Source organism: Monodon monoceros, unplaced genomic scaffold, assembly GCF_005190385.1.
Source record: "Monodon monoceros isolate NGI ecotype Baffin Bay Population unplaced genomic scaffold, NGI_Narwhal_1 Super_Scaffold_9, whole genome shotgun sequence".
NCBI lineage: Eukaryota > Metazoa > Chordata > Mammalia > Artiodactyla > Monodontidae > Monodon > Monodon monoceros.
Genome location: NW_021703786.1, coordinates 34709787 through 34730265, shown reverse-complemented (window position 1 = coordinate 34730265; position 20479 = coordinate 34709787). Strand labels below are relative to the sequence as shown.

At 45.2% G+C, this 20479-nt stretch overlaps 1 long non-coding RNA gene across 1 annotated transcript in view; it reads left to right on the top strand.

Moving 5' to 3' along the window:
- Positions 1-11914: 11914 nt before the first annotated feature.
- LOC114889659 overlaps positions 11915-20479 on the top strand; it is a 66821-nt gene continuing 58256 nt past the window's right edge. The window contains exon 1 of the long non-coding RNA XR_003792071.1: positions 11915-12043. This is a non-coding gene — a long non-coding RNA (uncharacterized LOC114889659). The remainder of the gene's footprint in view (positions 12044-20479) is intronic.

Sequence of the window (20479 nt, the reverse complement as noted above, 5' to 3'; positions counted from 1 at the left end):
GCATTCAGATTTTAAACTCTGTGGCGTAAACAATTAACCAGTTTACTGTTACAGTAAATTGATAAGAGATGAGATGGATCATAGGGGGAATACCCTAGGAAGTAAGGCAAATGGGAGACTTACCCAAGACAAGGCTAGCAAGTAAGGCAGAACCCAGATTATGCTGGATTGTTTTAAACCAGGTCAAGTTAGTGAGACTATTGCGAGGGCTGGTGGAAACCATTAAAGGGTTTTAGGCAGGATGTGGCATAATTGGATTTGTAGTTTTGAAAGGAAATTCTACTTATATGTGTAGTGATCAGGTAATTTACTATCCAAATCAGGAAACTTTATGCTGGGACTACAGGTGTAAATTTTGGCTCTTCTGGACGAACTAGGATGTATGGTTACCCTATTGACAGAAGACTACAATGGAATTAGAGCGGTACGTGAAGCTGAGGTAGGAGAAAAAATGATGGTTTGGACCCCGATGAGGCAGTCCATAAAGAGAGAGAGAGGGAGTTAGATAAACATAAGAGTTATTTTGAACAAAGAACATGAAAAGGTGGTGACTGAATGTGAAAGGGGAGAGAGAGAAAAGTTGAGGTCTAGCAGGCATCCGGCTTGAAAAACCGAATGGATATTGGAGACATTTATTGAGATGAGGAAGGTTGGAGGAGCCTTAGAAGGAAGGTGATAGTTTTAGATAAGGACGTGAGTGGAAGGTAGCCGTTAGGCACTCAGAAGGCATCAAGATTTATGCCAGGGAATTCCCTGGTGGTCCAGTGGTTAGGACTTGGGGCTTTCACTGCCAAGGGCCCAGGTTCAATCCTTGGTCGGGGAACTAAGAATCCTGCAAGCCAAGCGGCGTGGCTAAAGAAAAAAAAACTAGTAAAAGAAATAAAAAGTAGAACATTTACATTAAACAAAAAAAGACTTATGCCAGCCACTTCTTCACATTTTCTGTATCATCCGAGGTGCTCATCTGGCCTGAAGGACATTGTGGACCTCAGAGCACTAGCCATGGCCCAAGTCTTTCTGGCACATTAATGACTCCAGGAATATCAAATACTTATTATATTCTCACACTGTCAGCAATTTCTCCTGATCGTTTGGCTCAGAGGTTGGATCTAATTCTGTATTTTCATGCTGATTCATCGGGAGAAATGCCTTAAGAACCTCCTATTCCAGGCGAGCTGTTTGAAGATGCCTGGTGTGATGAGTGGTTGAAAAAAAGTTTTAAAAGCTGCCCTTTGGGGATCTGACAGTCTTGATAAATTAAGGGACAGGGTGCTTGATGACCCGAAATGATAGGATCTGATGCCAGTGTATTTTGCCTTGATTAAACTCAACTCTGCAATAAAACCTGTAAAGATTTCTGGTTTTTAGAGAAGTGATTAAAGGTTCAATATAGGAGGCAAAATAAAATTTGAATAATGTGGGCTAAAAAATAGATGCCTCGGGCTTCCTGGTGGCGCAGCGGTTGAGAGTCCGCCTGCCGATGCAGGGGACACGGGTTCGTGCCCCGGTCCGGGAAGATCCCATATGCCGCGGAGCAGCTGGGCCCGTGAGCCATGGCCGCTGAGCCTGCGCGTCCGGAGCCTGTGTTCCGCAACGGGAGAGGCCACAGCAGTGAGAGGCCTGCGTACCGCAAAAAAAAAAAAAAAAAAAGGTGCCTCTGTGTGTTTGTGTGTGTGTGTGTGTGTGTGTGTGTGAAAGAGAGAGAGAGGGAGTATTGGATAGGAGTGGAAGTTCACAACTTATATACAGGTTGGCCCCCAAAGCTACATCACTATTTCTCACACTTAGTCTAGGTAAACTTGGCTCCTAAATCTTTTAATTAAAGTCCATCTTGCATTTTTTAAGTGAAAGGTGGACCCAACTCAATTACACACATACAGGTGATATACTTGGAGGATTATGTGAAATACACCAAGAAGAGCAAATGTGCCTTCCTGTGAGAGATATTCTGTTTTGTTTTGTTCTTCATTCCTCTTTTTGATGTTGGTTGACTCAACTTCCTTTAGTCCTGATCTCTGCATTGATGGATCATTAGAAACTTGAAAGGATCTACACAAATATGAAAGTGCATCCCCATTTGTGTTCCTTCGAGTTGCAACAGTTTTATACGTAGATCAAATGTTACTATTGCTCATGTTTTAAAAAATGAAAAAAGTGAGATATGGAAGATTGCAACTTGAAGTCTCAATATTAACTGAGCAAAGGACACTCAGAAGGGGCAGCTATCCTGGGTCTTATATTTGAGACACGGTCTTGATGCCAGAGGTGTTGGCTGAGAGCCTTTCTGAAGCCCAAGTGTGGATCCTGTTAACATGGATTTAACAAACCTGAATGGCTAACCTTGGGAATTCTGAGGGTTTATTCCCCTGCACTGGAATGTACAAAATACAACTGCGCTTACCTTGTATGTGAAACTGATACAGAGCTGCTGAGTTGGAGAAGAATTCCCCTGCTTTCCAGAATCAGATCTGTCTTCTGTTACTTTGCTTAAAGTATGCAGCTGTTCGGGAAAATTAGTGTTGCTTCCTTTCACATTAATAGCAGAATAACTAACTTTCCACTGTATTTAGTAACAATGTCAGTCTCCTTTAGAGTACTAGGAACCTTTGCCATCCCCTTTTTATGAAAAAAAAACAAACAGACAAACACGATTCCTTACTTCTAAGCTTCTCGAAGAAAATTTTCCTAATTTGTTTCACTGTGATTCAAATTTCACCGATCTAAAAGAGTACAGGATAATTGGCTCAGTGCTGTACTGAAATGTCCATATCTTCAGCAATTTATGGAAGATGAGTATCTGTTGTGTATAATCTCTAACATGAAGATACTTTCCACGTTCCTTCCAGCTCTGGAAAAATTCTATCAAAATTCAAAGTCTTATGCTAAACCTTCACTAGGGTTTCACCTTATAAGATTACCTGAAGCCTGTTAAGAAGTAAACTCCCCTTTCTCTCTTTTTTCAGATTAATTATTCTATTGCTAGTATTGCAGGCTAGGAATAAAGTATTTTTATTCTTTTAGTCTTGCAAAGTGGAAAGTTTTAAAATAGTGATGTTGATACCTCAAAAAGAGGAACTCTAAAGTGATATAGTCTTGGAAATTATCATTGGTTAATTGAAAATTGGAAGGTACTGTGTTTGGTCACTTGTCCTTGTAGAGTCACAGCCAATGAAGCAGATGGAAAAAAAAAATTATCTGGCTTCATAGTAATTGTACTTCATTCATAAAAAGAAATTGTGCCCTGAGATTTAACTGAGTGGTTCCAGGGCCATGCCAGCAGAAAATCAGCTGGTTGGGCTCCTATATAAACATGATGACATGTTGAGGACAGTGTTTACTTTTTTCTAATTAAAGCAAATTAGAAATTCCGTTGTATTTCTGCAGTGCATTCCGACAGCAGCATGCCCTGGGAATTGCTCATGGCCCCTCTAGAGTAAGGCTTTCCTTCATTCAACTTTCATTTGTTCCTTTAAGTCTTAAATTCATTCCAGGCACTAAGTGTTTATGCCGGCTCCGAGACCTCGGTTTTTCAGGATCATTTCAAAACAAGACTGGAGGATGCAGCGGAATTCAGACCAGCCGCTCATGATGACGTTACATGGTTTCGGCCTTGATGCTGGTTGGCTTTGGGCGGACACTCTGTTTTCGTCTCCTTTTTCGGTTCTGTCAGTTTCTATAACACTGAGGCAAACCTCCAATTGACAGCAAGAGATCATTTGTAGGGACCCACACTGCTAAACAGAAACAACTAAGATGCCAATGAAAATACTATCAACCGCACAGCAAGCATGGGTACTTTTCGTACACAGTAATAGGCTCTTTTGAGTTTTAATTTGACACAGGGCTATAAAACCTATGAAGATTTTGTTTTTCATTAATGATACCCTTATCATATTTTTAAACCAGGAAGCAGGTATGTCTGAGGTTTGATGTTTTAAGAAAAGGAAGGACCATCATGCATTTATATCATAGCTGTAAGTTTTCAAAATTCAGTGCCACTCCATTAAAATCCTGTTTAATGAGCAGCACATTGAAAACAAAATTTAATATATGGAGCTCACTAAACCATTGTTCATTTCTGAAATCGTGGTCACATTTTATCGTCTTGACATTTTTCTAACTTACAATTTCAAGGTTAAATTTTAAGTGCCAGAAACCTTCTTTCAAGGAAGGTTCTTCTTAGGGGATCGCCACCCCAGAGTTGCTGACAAAAGAGGTTCAGAGAAAGACACAAGGTTCAGGTAAAGTCACCATGAGGTTTAGAAAAGCATTTACATGTTTTCATATTCCTCTGAATTGATACTGAACTCTGGGTCTTAATGAGCTTGTTTCTGGAGTCACCGTCAAGTTCACGAGAGGGAATGAAGGACACCTCTAATGAATGAACACGGAGAAAACCACGATGCATTCTGAGGCTTTCTAAAGTAAAAAGAAAAGAAGTGAGCAGGTCTGTGACTGTAGCAAGAACTTCATGTTTTTGGTAGCCATGGTATACTAAGAAGGTGGAGGTCACGTGTTTCTCTGATATTTGTAATGGCCAGTATCTCCCAGACCATTTAAAGCACAAATCATCGAATATTAAAAACAAAAAATGGATGTCAACTCTAGCTTAATATGTGTAGGAGTGATTCTAAGACCCTTTCTCTCTTCTGGTAGGCCATTTTTTTTTTTGTATCTCAGCTCGTGCATTGGAGAGAGCAATAGGAATAATAAAAGGAGATAAAATTTTGCTCAATTAGATGTCTAAATGTTGTAACTTTTGAGTCGTTCTTGCAGAATACTGGCAGGGAGAGAGACTGAATGGGATTTTGAGGACTTCAGTTTCTTCGTTCTCGGTTTTGTCCTGCATGTCAAAGACAGTCAAGAATTGGCTGTAAATAAAATTCAGTCTCAAGGAAAGATAGCCCACCCCTCCCCCAGGTCCCCAGCCCACCTGTTCACGTAGTCGTGGAATTTCTCCTTTGCCTAAAACGAGCTATATATAATCAGATATCTCATAAAGTGGGGGAGGGGATTGTGAAATGACAGGAGCACTTAGTTAAAGGGTCTGACTTAAAGGAAAGTGCCCAGATGAGTTTATCCAATTGGGGTCAGTTAAGCCTCCCCTGACACCATCCATTAGTAATATTTTCCATGCACTAAGTAAAGCAATGGAAACTCCATCACATCTGGTTGCGCCTCCAATACCTATGCAGGCTGTAATAGTTTTTGAAATCTTGATGTGAAACAGCACCGTGGCACTCCACGATAGATTGTTAGCAAGCAAAGAAGGCACACTTGTTCCAAAACAATGAAGAGTTGCTTATTCCTGTTCCCCTTAGATGCCTCCCTCTGGTTCATATTGCTAGATTATTTCATCGTGATCCAGAGGGAATTTGGGGTTATTCTCCTCCCCTCTTTCTTCCCCTATCTTTAGAGCCATCGGCAGCAAGCCTCCAGGAAAACCGTCGTATGTGTCTTGTGGGCACCACATTTTCCCACTGAAAAGTTTTGGTTGGCTGGGTGCCTTTCTTTGAAGGTAGGAAAAAGAGCTTTGGAAGACTGATAATTCCAAGAAATATTTGCTGCCTTAAAATCCTGTTATCACCTTGCGCTTTGTGTAAGTACTTCAGAGATTTACAAAGAGGACGTTGACTATACCTGAATATCCCTAAACCACTTCCGTGATGTTAACATTGAATAAAGATGTCATAAAAATCCCGAAGTACCCATTGGTCTCCGAAGAGAATCAATAAATAAACTTCTAATAGGCTATTGGAGCTATAGCTCAAAGAGGGCAGGGTCCGTGCCTACCTTGTTCACTTTTCGCATCTCCAGCACTCAGCAAGCCATGGCAAGACCTGAGTTTTCTGAAAACAACTACATTTGCAGGTTTTAGTGTTAATTGAGCCAATGTATATCGTATTTGCCAATAGGAAAGATACAGGAGTAGGCGTGATATTTAACGCTAATAACAACAGCAGGGCTTCCCTGGTGGCGCAGTGGTTGAGAGTCCGCCTGCCGATGCAGGGGACGCGGGTTCGTGCCCCAGTCCGGGAAGATCCCACGTGCCGCAGAGCGGCTGGGCCCGTGAGCCATGGCCGCTGAGCCTGCGCGTCCGGAGCCTGTGCTCCGCAACGGGAGAGGCCACAACAGTGAGAGGCCCACGTACCGCAAAAAACAAAATAAAATAAAAACAACAGCAGCAGTAGCAACAACAACAATAATAATAAACATTTACTGGGGAGATGCTCTGTACCAGGCTCTTCCAATCATTTTACATATGTTAACTCATTTTGTACTCATAATATCGTTGTAGAGTAGGTAATCTTACTGCCAATTCCAGTTTTGAAAAGAGGAAACCGAGGCATGCACAAGTTAACCATCTTGCCCTAGATCACATAGCTAGTACGTAATGAAGACAAGATTTGAACCCAGAGCCTTTTCTCTTAAATATTATGTCTTGCAACTGAAATAGTTGCGTTCTGCTAGACAAGTCTCTTGGTACCTTTGTTGCCATTGTTATAAGATGAGCATAGTGATTCTTACCTCAGAGGAGCAGTAGAGATGGGAGCCCTCAGGTGGGCACGTTTTGGGCATAGATCTTCCATTGTGAGCGCACATGAGATGGTTTACTGCTCGCGTCAGATGCCCGAGGGCTCGGGGGTCAAGACACACGTGCCTGAGACCTCTTTTCACCACAGCTCCAACTCCCAGAGCCCTGGGGACAACAATAATCTTCAGAGCAACGGAGGCCGCTTTGTGGCATCAACTCTTGGAACAAAGTAACATACAGTGAGATGTTTCTGTTTGTAAAAAATATCCTTCCACGCTCAGTTTTTATTTTTAGGTTCCATCTAGGCCAGTGATTTTCCATTTCCTTCTTAGGAAGGTATCTTTTTAATGAACGCACAGTCCTGTGTACACGCGTGTACATTCACATGCACACACCCGCACTCACAGGCACCTACACCCACAGATTCCTTGACACTGTGACATGTGCCTGCCTGCTTATTGGTGGCAGACGGTGGTAGAACTTGTCACCTCGGAAGGCAGGCCCAAGGGTCCCAGGTGGTTAAGGAAAACTCCATAGTTTTATCTTCTGAGATCATCGGGTAGTTTTCTTTCTCCCCTCCCCCAACCCTTAGCAAAAGAGAAAAAGAAGAATATTAACTAGTACAGTTGTAACAATCAACAGGGACAAACCCTGAAATCAGATACATTTGAGCATAATTGAGGTGATAGCATTTAAGGACAGTACTGACGTTCTTGCCACACTTGCGCTGATGAACTTTTATGCACATTTTGCTAGTGAATTATTTAGATGATGTAGTACCAGTTTGGAGATGTGTGTGTGTGTGTGTGTGTGTGTGTGTGTGTGTGTATGTGCGTGTTCTAACCCTCTTTGAACCCCTTAAATTGTGGGTGAGTCTGTAATACAGATAGGTTAAGTCACATAATTTACCCAAAGTATTAAATTAGCTTCACATCAAACATTAAGCATGCAACTAGGGACAGACTGATCCCAGAAGTTCCTCTGTGACTTGGATTTTAAAGCACACTCGCCAAAGTACAGGTATTGTGCCTGACTTCCTTCCCCCTGAAATTAGCAAGCAAGAACACAGGACTTGCTTCTCCACGGGGGCCAGAGACGTTCAGATTTCTGTGAACTTCATCATGTCTCCTGACTGCCTGTCCATCGGGTTTTCCTGGAATACCTGGCTTTTTTCTTCTCTGGACCGGCTGTCTCATACAGCATGTCCTGAATCAGTTGTGTGTGTGTCAGTGAGTTGAACAGAACCTTCACTGTCAAATGGTCACGTCTTCTTTCTTTGGTACTGAGATCAAAGTTTAGGATGACAGATTTTCCTTTACCAAATAAATTTGATTTCTAATCAAGGCCACACCTTTCCAAAATCCAAGCTTGTGTGTGTGTGTTTGTGCATGTCTCTCTCCCTCTCTGTGTGTGTGTCTGTGTTGTGAATAGGAATCTGGAGATTAGGGTAAAGGTGACAATTAGTAATTCACTTCCATGGTGGGTGTCCTTTCATCCTGGTTGACCTTCAAGGCTTTTGCTTCTGCCTTCCAAAGACTTACTTTACCTTTGATGCCAACGAACAGGTCCTCCCAGAACTTACCTTTAACATCAGGTTCTCAGCTTCCCCCAGTATATTCTGACCACATACAAGCTTAATAAAAATGCAAACGGTGTTTCTTGGAGTTGGGAGGAACATGGAGTAGCAAAGAGAGAGTGAGCTCTGGGCTTCGAATCAAGGGTTCTGCCCTGCTTTGCACACCTGTGTTCATATTTGCAAGTCTTACAATGATGATAATCCTCAGCAAAATCAGAGGATGGGAAACTATATGCCCTGACGATCAATTCTAGTTTTACCAACTTGCGAGTCTAAGCTCTAACGCAGCATGTCCAGAGTGTGGGGTGTTTGGTTTGCCATCAGCTTTGCTGTGTACATCTGTGTGTGAGGCAGGTTGACATCTATGAGATGGAGGTATATGCCCACACACGAGCAAATGCAGGGTCCACTGAGATAAGCTAATCAAGCACGCAGCTAGAAACAGGCACATTGAGTGTGGTTAGCTTTCTGTAAATACACATAATTCAGCCACTTCTCAGTCTTATTTAGCCATTAATTTCATAATTTTGTTTCTCATGCTCCCAGAAATTTGTCATGAGGCTCAGGACACTGGGAAACGTACGTCCTACTAGTTAGACTCACAAATATTTTTTTTAAATTTATTTTATTGATAATTAATTTACAATATAGTGTTAGTTTGTGCTGTACAGCAAACTAATTCGGTTATGCATACGTACATTCTTTTTCATATTCTTTTCCATTATGCTTTATCTCAGGGTATTGAATATGGTTCCCTGTGCTCTACAGTAGAACTTTGTTGTTCATCCATCCTGTATATAATAGCTTACATCTGCTAACCCCAAACCTCCCACTCCATCCTTCCCCCACCCCCTCCCCCTTGGCAACCACAAGTCTGTTCTCGATGTCTGTGAGTCTGTTTCTGTTTCATGGATAAGTTCATTTGTGTCATATTTTAGATTCCACATATAAGTGATACCACATGGTATTTGTCTTTCTCTGTCTGACTTACTTCACTTAGCATGATCATCTCTAGGTCCATCCATGTTGCTGCAAATGGCATGATTTCATTCCTTTTTTATGGCTGAGTAGTATTCCACTGTATACATATACACCACATCTTCTTTATCCAGTCATCTGTCCATGGACATTGAGGTTGTTTCCATGCCTTGGCTATTGTAAATAGTGCCGCTGTGAGCACAGGGGTGCATGGATCATTTCAAATTATTAGACTCACAGGTATTTACTTAGCACCAATTAAATGAATATCTAAAGTGTGAGAAGTTAAATGCTTAAGAAATAAGTGAATAATATAAATACAGGGTCCCTTTCATCTAGTAACAGTTTCTTTGAGGTAGGAATATATGAATATATGAATAGTAATACATGCTAGTAATACATGAATACTTGAAGTACAAAATAATGCAAGAGGGGAGTGACAGTTGGCTACAAGAGCAGAAGAAAGGGACAAAGGAGGGTTATAAGCCGGTGCCATACAAACCAAAAACAGCGTCTCCAGAGAAGGGAGATTCATCTGGCTCACCGTGAACCAGAGTGACCTGGGAGGGGCAGCGTCTGATCTGGATCTAGACAGCTAGGGGGTTATTTTTTAAAATTTCTTATTGGGGTATAATTGATTTACAATGTTGCGTTAGTTTCAGGTGTACAGCAAAGTGAATCTGTTATATTTACAAACACATATATCCACTCTTTTTTAGATTCTTTTCCCATATAGGCCATTACAGAGTATTGAGAAGCGTTCCCTGTGCTGTACTGTAGGTCCCTATTAGTTATCTGTTTTATATATAGTAGTGTGTATATGTCAGTCTCAATCTCCCAATTTATCCCTCCCCCCCTTAACCCCCGGTAACCGTAAGTTTATTTTCTACGTAAGTTTATTTTCTATGTCTGTAACTCTGTTTTGGTTTTGTAGGTAAGTTCATTTGTAGCCTTTTTTAGATTCGATGGGGGTATATTTTTTATGTGGGAAGAGAGGAGAGATGGAATCCGTGAAGGGTGAATGGCATGAACAATGCATTTGCAGAATCGAATGTTTCAAGGAAGTGAGGAACGAAGGATAATGTTGGAAAGGCAGGCTGGCCCTGGGCTCTAGAGAGCTGTGCATGGTGGGCTTAGTCCTGTGGGCAGCGTGGCACTGTCCACATCCGGGGTGCAGAGAGTGGCGCTGTACTCCAGGAAATGAAGGGACCGGAGGCCAGTGACTGCAGCAGAGTCTGGAGGAGGTGATAGTTATGGGAACTAGTGGCAGATGAGCAGGCAGAGAGGGATGTGAATATATTTTGAAATTCAAATACACATATGTTATGTCCTATCAGGCCATCAAAACCTAACACACTTTTGCCTTAAGTTTCCAAATACCTCTTCCTCTTTTTTCTTCCTTGATCTTTCCTCCTTTAAAAAATGTAAGTGCATTAGAATAAGGTGAATATGGAAAAAAGTAGGTGCAGATGCCACAGGTTGAAATTAGGATCAAGAGGATTTCAGTTCACAGACACTTCGTCCTCACTAAGAACCAGGTCAGCTCAAGGGCAGGTTAAGACAAATAGGTGGGAACCTATGTGTCCAAGAGCAGAAGTGAAAAATAAACCCAGGAGGCAATGACCAGCCACCTCAGTTTCATTTTTAACTCTTCTGCCCTGCCTCTTTTGTAAATACGCATTGTCTTTGTTAAAGGAGAATTGCTTCGCTCCTGCTTTAGAAAGTTCTAGAATATAAGCAGAAACTGAAGCTGTTAGGCTAGAGGGCTGGATCTCAAGAAGCCAGACTCAGTGGATTCCACCTTTAAGCCATCCTCAAAAGACCAGAATTTCACATCATAATAGGGAGCTAACTGCCCTCTGAGTCAGTGCTGCCCAGATTGGCTTGAATCCCAAACTAAAAAGATCCTAAAATCCCAATCCCAATTGCAAAGTGACCAGGAAGGATGAGTCCAGCCCCAGAGTTGCCTGGCTACCCCCGATGATAGGGTGACAATAGGAGAGTGAGTTTTGAGCCTCCACAATGTACGGACCTTAGTAAATAGCCAATAAGATTTTCACCAGGGTTCGATTTTTTAGACAACGCTTACAAACTTCTGTTTTGTGAAGGACACTGTGTTAATTATCTGTCTGTCGTGTCACAGACTATCCCAGTGTTCAGCTGCTTCGAACAACAAACATTTATTCTTTCACATTCTGTCGGTCAGAAGCCCGGGCAGGGCCTCGTTTGGTGCGTCTGGCTCAGAGTTTCTCATGAAAATGCTGTCGGCAGGGGCTGCAGTCTTCTTCTGGCCTAAGTGGGGGATGGTCTACTTTCAGACTCGCTTCCGTGGCTGTTGGGATGCTCAGGTCCTCTCCAGCTCTTGGCCAGAGGTGTCCATTCCTTGCCACGTGGGCGGCTGTCCGCCTGGCTGCTAGCTTCTCCCAGAGTCGAGAGGTTTCCAACAGAAAGAGGGTGAGAGAGAGAGAGACAGCTAGACCGAGGCTACATTCGTTTTGTTACCTGGCCTTAGAAAAGATGTGCCACCATTTTTTTTTGCCATATTCAGTTGTTAGATATGAGTCAGTAGGTCCAGCCCAGCCTCAGGGGAAGGGGATTACTCAAGGACCCCAAATCCTGGGAGGAGAGTTGATGGGGAGCCTTCGACCACAGACAGGATGAGATGGCTGAGGAAGAAACCCTCTGCACTCCTGCTGTCTCACCAGCGGTCCATCAGCTAGCACCATCTGACCTCTTGAGGGCTTGATAGAAATGTAGAATCTCAGGTCCCATCCCACCGAGACGTACTGAATTCGAATCTGCATTTCACAGGGTCCAGAGTTTCCTTGTGTGCGTCTCAGAGTTGGAGGAGCTCTAGTCTCTACAGGATCTTCACACATCGAATCTAAACAGAAACCAACTTTAAACTGATCATCACCCATGAGCATCCTTGCCTCGGAGCAGACAGTGATAAGGTAATGAGATTCTGCTTTCTATGTTCTTCAGAGAAAGGCCTGAGCAGCCTAATCCATGGTCTTAGAATGCACACACAGTCACTGTTTAATGGCTTAAAGATGAGGTCTGAGCTTTTGTTGGCTATCAGACATAACAATGACCACATGGACGTCTCTGATTCCTGCGTGGCATTTATAGGGAAAACCAGATCCTTTGAACTCAAGAGAAACCCCAAACCCATCATCCAAGCATCTTTCATTCCTGGAGATTATCAGACTTTTCATTACAGGTTAAATTCTTTGTAACTTTTTCATGTGGAAACTATCCCGTTACCTCCTGTTAGCTCTCCTCCTGCTGAGTACAAATGGAGTGTACATTCTACTTCCTACAGCTGCTTTGGATTTTGTTACATTTTCCAGGTTTGAAAAAAAAAATGTGCTGACAGAACGTGGCTTCATCTACAACTCTCAACTGATTTTAAGAGTATAAACAGAAATATGTTTCCTGATTGTATGTACCAGTGAAATCAAAATATTATCCCTACATCCAAAGATTCACTAGCCACTTTATTTTTAGAAACTTGGCACTAAAGAGGAACAGAAAAATATGTTGGGGAAAGGTCATTATGACATAAAGACAGCAAATATGGCTAGAGAAAAAGAAAAGAAGCACGCTTTTTGGTTTGCACTATTTTCAATGAAAGATATTTGCTTTTTAAATGGAAAAAAAAACTTTCCATTCGCATCTGGGCAGAAAGTCAGAATCAAATAGATATAATTGGAAAAGCTTACTAAATGATGGACTTATGTTACATTTTCCCCCCAAATGATCCTTTTTGTTTTATTTTACATAATGGAGAAAAATCCTCTTGGATAAATATATCTGAAAGCGCAGCGTTCAAAAGTCACATTTTATTGTAACAAGATGAAGCAAATAAAGACTTAAATCTGAGCCACCAAGAGGTAAACAGTTCTGCTTGGCCTGCACAATTACACTCTGCAGGAACGGCATATCTTCCATTTGGGTTTTCAGGTATGAGGTTGTGAGTCGTAAAATCACGAGCAATTTTGGGCTCTCCCAATTGGTAAAAGTCCTCAAGGTGTATTTTGTCAGCCCAACTAGACTGAATACCTAAGGGTCCAGTAGAAAGGGGCTGGGGGACTGTATACACTGGGATTTTAGAGGCAGGGGGCTGGGTGGAGGCCAAGCTGTAAGGACCAGCTTAGGACCTGTTAACTGAGAAAGGGCAGATGAGCCAGTGAGAAGGAATTGCTGGATAGACTGATCCCGGCTACGGGAGCCCAAGGTCTGAGCTTCAAAGGACGGACAGAGCACCTGGGTTATAACCGAGCAAGTCACACCAGAAAGTCCACTCTGGATGGTGGAGCACAGCAGGGCGCTGTCTAGGTAGGTGGCAGGTGTTGCTGTGGGAAACGGGACCTTATGTGGAGACTTTTATCTCGTGTCAGGGAATTGACAAATCCAGGTCACGCAGGAGGCCCCGCTGTAAGATTCAAGGTTTGGACTGCGACCCTCAATCACAAAAGGCAAATGAAGAGTTTGATTCAATTAGTACAGACCCAAGGCAGAAGCTCAGCACCATGGCACGAACTAGGAAAGGGGCGCAGGGGATTTTGTGAGTTGGCAGAACTTGTAGAGAGACCCAGCTTATCCCTTTGGCACACGGGGTAGGTATTTGATTGATAAAGGAAACTCAGGGTAGGGACTGGGGACTTGGAAAACATAGGAGTCTAGCCGGCTATCCGGTTCGGGGCCTGAGAACTTGATTTACCTTGATCCCCTCGCTCACCTCCCTAGAGAAGAGTGGGTGCCTCTGGCCGAGTTGATAAGGTGGTATGTGAGCCCGTCCGGATCCCTCCAGACTTGGGATAGATGAGATGAAGGAAAATGAAGATGACGCTGACATCACATCCCTTCACTCTGGTCACTCTCCTTCCTTAGGTAACTTGCTTCCAGTCGTGCATGTGTTGCCAGGCCAGGGCAATTAGCTGGAGACGTCCTTACAGGTTTCTGTTGTTTCATTTTATGTGGTTTCTTATGAGCAAGAGAGAAAGTGCTGATCTTGTGGCTCTGTAATCAAGAGGACGCCCTTATTGGATCCCACTCTGGTAAACAGGAGCAGTATCTGATCTCCTTTGGAAGCAAGGCTTTCGCAGAGAAAACGCATCCCCCCATGAAAGGCAATCTCGCCTGGAACCAATGTGTTTGAGTGTTGAACTCTGGGTCACACTGAGTTTTTCCCAGCAATGATATTCGAATACATAATTACTCTGCCCTTCATGTGGTGTTGGTAGTGCAAAGAGCAAGTGTGTGCTTTGTATTTGTTTCCCAGATTGCCCATTTATTGTTCCCCAAGCCAAACGACGGGGCAAGTTTTATTCCACCGCATTGAAAGATAGCTGCTCTTGGCTTCCAGAACCTTTTTTATGCCTTTCCTTTTATTCCTGTCTGATCTTGCTTCTGATCCTTTGGTGGGTGACTAGGTACCTCCTGATGGATCATCTTGTTCCAATAGCACACCTGCCATCGGGTCATATCCCAATCTAGATATTTAACAACTGGTGTGGCTTAGGTACTCACCCAGTGGAATGGACATTGGCCATGTTTCTTGAGCAGAAAACTCAGAGCCCACTGTGGGATCATGGTACGGTCAAGGCCCCAAAGAACAGGAAGTAGCAGGTGGGGTTCAGGGCAGTAGCTGATTTACCAGCTGGTATGGAAGCATTTACACATTTCAGTTACTCATAGGCTCATACCAGTGCGCACTGTTGGGTTATCTCCATTGCTACTGAGTGATCAAGATGGCGGAGCAGTAGGACATGAAACTCACCTCCTCCCGCAAATACATCAGAACTACATCTGCATGTGGCATGATTCTCACAGAACATCCGCTGAATGCTGGCAGAAGACCTCAGACTTCAGAAAAGGGATTGGTACTTATTTGGGAGAACACTGTTACAGAAACATTATGTTTTAAATTACAAACTCTGGTAACTAACAGCTCCTTGGGAGAAGAAGGAAAGTAGGTAGGAGGTCAGCTCATACAAGTCATGATTGAGTTGGGATTTTAATTTGTGCATGATAGGAAGCCACTGGATAATTAGGATCTGAATTATGTTTGAAGAATATCACTGTGGCTTCATGTGGGAGACATAAGTAGAAACATGGAGGCCAGTTGGGTTTTTTTGGTTTATTATATATTTTTTGAGATCAGGTAAGAGGTGATTCGGTGAGGTTACTGGGGCCCAGAAAGCTTGCATGGCTGGTTCCAGTTCATGCTGTACAAGCTCGGTCCCAGTTTCCATGGGTCTCGACGCCTTGGTCAGTGTTGGCTGCGCTGTAAGTGTAGTGAATGTGGCGCCTTCTCGCCGAAGACCTGTTACTTCCCCAAGCCTTACTTCTGCTGTCCTCTCACAGTCGTCCCTTTGAACTGGGAGGATTTTAACATTGGCTGATTGGTCGCAAAATTGAAACGGCATGTAAATACCATGGTGCTTAAGAGAAACCCAGGTCTCATATCATTTAGGCTTCATCTATTTTTAAGAAAACTGTGAGCCATTGATGAGAAGATTTTAAAACAAAGTGTGGATGGAGCCACCCAGAGGAAACAGAGAATGGGGATGAAACAGTTTTTCTTCCAAAAGGCATGCAAATCAGACAGGCAAATGGCAGCTCCTGAGTTTACACGGGCTGCAGATGGGTTCTGAAATCTGCTGCACCAGGAGGTCCGTCCTTTTGTTGTGTAAGGTTCGGCAGTTACCACAATGTGCTGAATTGTGATATTTACCTTTCTCTAGGTATGCACCTTTTATCTGTTAATGCCTAATACCTAAGGTGATTTGTTGCATGTTGTGGACCCTCCATCGTCATGTATTGCACAGTGGCTGCCCATAAGCCACCTGTACCCCTCAGGTTGGTTTGGCCTGCAGAGTGTTTCAGAAATTTTGAATAAGCCATTGTGTTCATTTTCTATCACCATCTGACAAATTACTGTACACTTAGAAGCTTAAAGCAATGCAGATTTGTCATCTCACAGTTTCCAGGGGTCAGGGGTCCAGGTGTGGCTTAGCGGAGTCCTCTGCCTACAGTCTCATCAGGCTGCAGGCAAGGAGCCGGCCAGTCATCCAGAGGCTTCAGCGGGGAAGAAACCGTTTGCAAAAGTTCATTCAGGCTGCTGGCAGCGGTCCTTTCTGTACGACCTAGAGCCCAGGTTCCTGAGCTTCTGGCTCCATGGGCGTCTCCAGCATGGCCACTTCCTTTGGTAAGCCCACAAGGAGCATCTCATCTCAGAGAGAGACCAGTCCATGTTTCAGGGCTTTTCGCCTGATTCAGCCAGGCCCACTCTCATCATCCACTTTTCAGTTAACTCACAGTCGGCTGGTTTGGGACTTTGGTTACATCTGAACAGTAGCATCACCTTTGTTCTACTCTCCTGGGTAGCGGTGAGTCACGGGTTCCATCCACAGGCGCGGAGGGGAATCACACAAAGCCGTGAACACAGGGCAGCGGGAATTGCGGACGTTTACCAGCGGGGTCAGCTGTCCACATCTACACGTTGGCATAAGTGCACATAAGAATCTAGATTTTTGGTTTCTTTTGGGAAAAAACCCCCAAAATATCTAGTAACACTGGAGCCACACTCCCACCTGGCAACAGCCAGCAGGAGTGGATGGTTCACAGCCTCTTTCACTCAAGACATGCCTGCCTGCGATTCTCTCGTTCCGTTTTCTATCCCTGTCTGTTTTCTTTACTCACCTGTGCTACCTGCTTCACCCTGTGACCATTGATGGTTACCGGTCCCACGGTAAACCTTTGCTAAAGTTATTTCAGTATAACTCTTTTATTTATATTTGTGTTGCTTCTGCCTGTGTTTTTGGGAAGTCATAATAGTATTCCAGATGAAAGAGATATTGGAGATTACTTAACTTCTTTTACAGAAAAGGGGTAAAAAATGTCTAAAAAGGCTCTTTGGGAGGGCAAAAATGAAGAAGGTAAAAAAGGATGAGAAACACTGTTTTAGGAGAAGAAGAACAGACTAGCTTCATAATTTGCTGGGCCCAGCACAAGACGAAAACATGGACCCCTGTTCAAATAGTATGAAGAATTTCGAGATAGTGACCATGGAGCATTAAACCAAGGACGGGGGCCCTTCTCAGCAGCGGACCTGGTCCTGGTACAACGACCCAGCTCATGTGCTGCAGAAGCCAGCCCTGGACGGGAGCATGTGGTGGCAGCTCCTGTGGCTGTTCTGAGAGCTGTCACAGGAGATCTCATGCTTATTCATCCCCTGCGCCCAATGCCACATAATCAGGGTGACGGTAATCCACAGACTGGGGGAGGTTTGCTGAGTGGAGCCTATGCTTCATAATTAGAAGCAAACTCTGCTAACGTCTGGCTAAAAAAAAAAAAAAAAAAAATGAAAGAGGTAGAGAAACTCAATGAGTATGTCAGTAGTTTTGATTCCTCCATTTCGTCTATTAATTTGGCTTCATTGTTATCCTCCCCCAAAACATGCAAGTTTTTTTTTTTTGAAATTTCATTTCAGATCCTTTGAGATGAGTGTGGGTAAAGCGAGGGAAAAAAAAATTTCTGGAGGAAAATGAAGAAATCAGCTTCCTCCGTATCTGCCTCTGCCCCCGGCCCCCGAGCTTCTGGTGCTGCCTGAGCTGGGGATTTGGGAGAGGAAATGACCCCAGCGTGCTCCGGGGCTGACGCAGAGGCCCGGTCCACACGGCCCAGTGGTGCAGATGGTGAACTCAGTGCCTTCCCCTCTCATGCCAGCTCCCAAAATAACCCGGTGGGAACAGCCCAGCTGCTTCTCCCTCAAGGCCTGCACCTCAAAGCCCCGATTAGGTCCAAGGCTGGGAAGCATGGCTGCAGAGCTGCCTGGGGCACTCCAGTGCCAAGGGCGTGGAAGCCTTCCTGCTCCCCCTGGGGCTGGGATGGAGCACGAGGCCAGCTTCACTCCAGGCACCGCAACCCTCTCTCCGTGTCCTTGAACTTGCTGGGGAGCAGCGGCGGCCAGCCGGGTTTCCATAAGTCCAGCAATGAACACTGTCCAACCAACACATGCAAGACGTCCAACCAAGGAAAGCCCGGCCTTTGCTGGGGATGCCTCGCTCCTGGGGAAAGTCCCTCCCACCGGCCCTGCCCAACGTTCATTGAAATCAGGCCACGGAAGAAGCTGCTTCTGCGTTTCTGATGGGGCAATAGAGCAGCCACTAGTATCACTGCGGATGTCACCTTACAGGTTGGATTAAAAGAATATGAAGGGGCTTCCCTGGTGGCGCAGCGGTTGGGAGTCCGCCTGCCAGTGCAGGGGACACGGGTTCGTGCCCCGGTCCGGGAGGATCCCACGTGCCGCGGAGCGGCTGCGCCCGTGAGCCACGGCCACTGAGCCTGCGCGTCCGGAGCCTGTGCTCCGCAACGGGAGAGGCCACAGCAGTGAGAGGCCCGCGTGCCGCAAAAAAAAAAAAAAAAAAAAAAAAGAATATGAAATAGTCTTTGCCCCAGAACTAGAGACTTTTTTATTTGGATGGCAGAGAGGGGATGAGATAGAGCAGAACGGGGAGGGGAGGTGCTGAAGTAAGACAGCCTGATGGCCGATCTGGCCTCCACCTGTGTTTATAAATACACCTTTACTGAGACTTTCTTTATGCCGTGTATTCATTTACGCATTCTCTAAGGCTGCTCTCATGCTACCATGGCAGAGCTGAGTAGCTGGGACAGAGACTATGTGGCCTGCAAAGCCTGAAATATTAACCTGCCTGGCTCCTTACAGGAAAAGCATGCCAACACCCACCCTGTAGGCGTGACCACGTGTGCGGCGCTCACTGCTTGTGTACGTACGGCACGTGGAGGTCTCGCGGCAGTAGTTCAAAGTGGTCCCTGTTCTCCCCGCTTGACAGATGGGGAGAGAGAGGTAAAGTGGCTGGGCCCACGCGGATCACAAACGACAAGGCCGGGTGGGAGCCCACATCTGTCTGATTCCGTGGACTTCTTTCTAGCGCCCTGCGCTGCCCCGTGGCTAACTTCCCATCGGCGTGTCGGTTTGAATCGCTGGTAGAAAAGTCAAGCATCTTCAGGGGCCGAGCAGGTAAGATCTGAAGGGCGCAGCTTTCAGGAAGAGGGGGTGGTGTGTGTGTGGCCGAGCTGGAGAGGACCAACCCAGCCTCAAGGCACTCAGACATGACTTGTTCTTCCAGAGCTTCGAGGGCCAAGCAAAATGTGGCAGCGAGCCTTATTAGGCCAGCAGGTCCCTGGTTTGCGACCTTTGGACAGAGCCTCCGTCAGGCTGGGCAGGAAGACTCGTGATGCACTCAGAGTGGAAACCAGAGTCTGTCCCTCTTCTCCGTTTCACTCTCTTGGAAACATCCTAGATGGCTCTGTAGAGAATTACGGGCCTGTAGGCCAGGCGGACCTGCTTTTCCATCCTGACTCCGTCAGCACATTGATGTCTGTGAGCTTCAGATCTTTTTTCTTTAAAACGGAGAAGGACTTCCCTGGCGGTCTGGCGGTTAAGACTCCGTGCTTCCAACGCAGGGGGCGGGCGCGGGTTCGATCCCTGGTCGGGGAACTGAGGTCCTGCATGCCACGCGGTGCGGCCAAAAAACCAGCCAACCAACCTGGGATTTATTTATTTCATGTTTATTGCTGCGTGGCACGTGCTGGGCCCTGTGTGAGTCTCGGCCTACCCCAGGGCATGGCAACTGCATGCTTCCCCGGGCTCAGTCCCCTCTTTCTTACCCCCGTGCAGACGGCACCCTGCTGGCTCTGTAGTCAGTAACCATTCAGGAGCTGCTGACCTGCCGCCTCTATCAGGACACCTCGTCCAAGCCTCCGCCCTTGCTTCCCTGTACTACGCCAGTAGCCTCCTGACCACTCTCTTGGGGCCTTAGAGTCCCGTCTCAACCCAGAGACTCGAGGGAGGCTGTTAATACGTAAGTCAGATCATGACGTTCTCCGTGGTTTCTCGTCTTAGAGTAGAAGCCAGAGTTCTCACAGCGACGCTCGAGCTGCCCGTGGTCTCCCTACCACCTTCTCCCGTAGCCCTGTGACTCCACCCTGTACCCTGGCCTGTTGACCCTCCTTTGGCCACAGCCGCCTCCCACCCCTTCCTCAAGCACATGGGGTGAGTTTCTGCCCCAGGACCTTTGCACGTGTTTCTTCTGCCTGGAACGCAGGTGACTCCCTCCTTTCTTCATGTCCTGCTGCATCTCCTCAGGGAGCCCGTCCCTGAGCACAGAATCCAAACGACAGCCCACCTCCACTGCTCTTCTTTCCTTCTTTATCTTTCTGCCTCGGATTTATCATCACCACATCTTATATAATGGACTTATTTGCGTTTATTGGTCACAGTTGCATCCCTAGCATGAAGTCCTCTACCCACAGCACAAATGCAGTACTTGTGAGTTCCTTTTCTTCTTTCTTCCCCC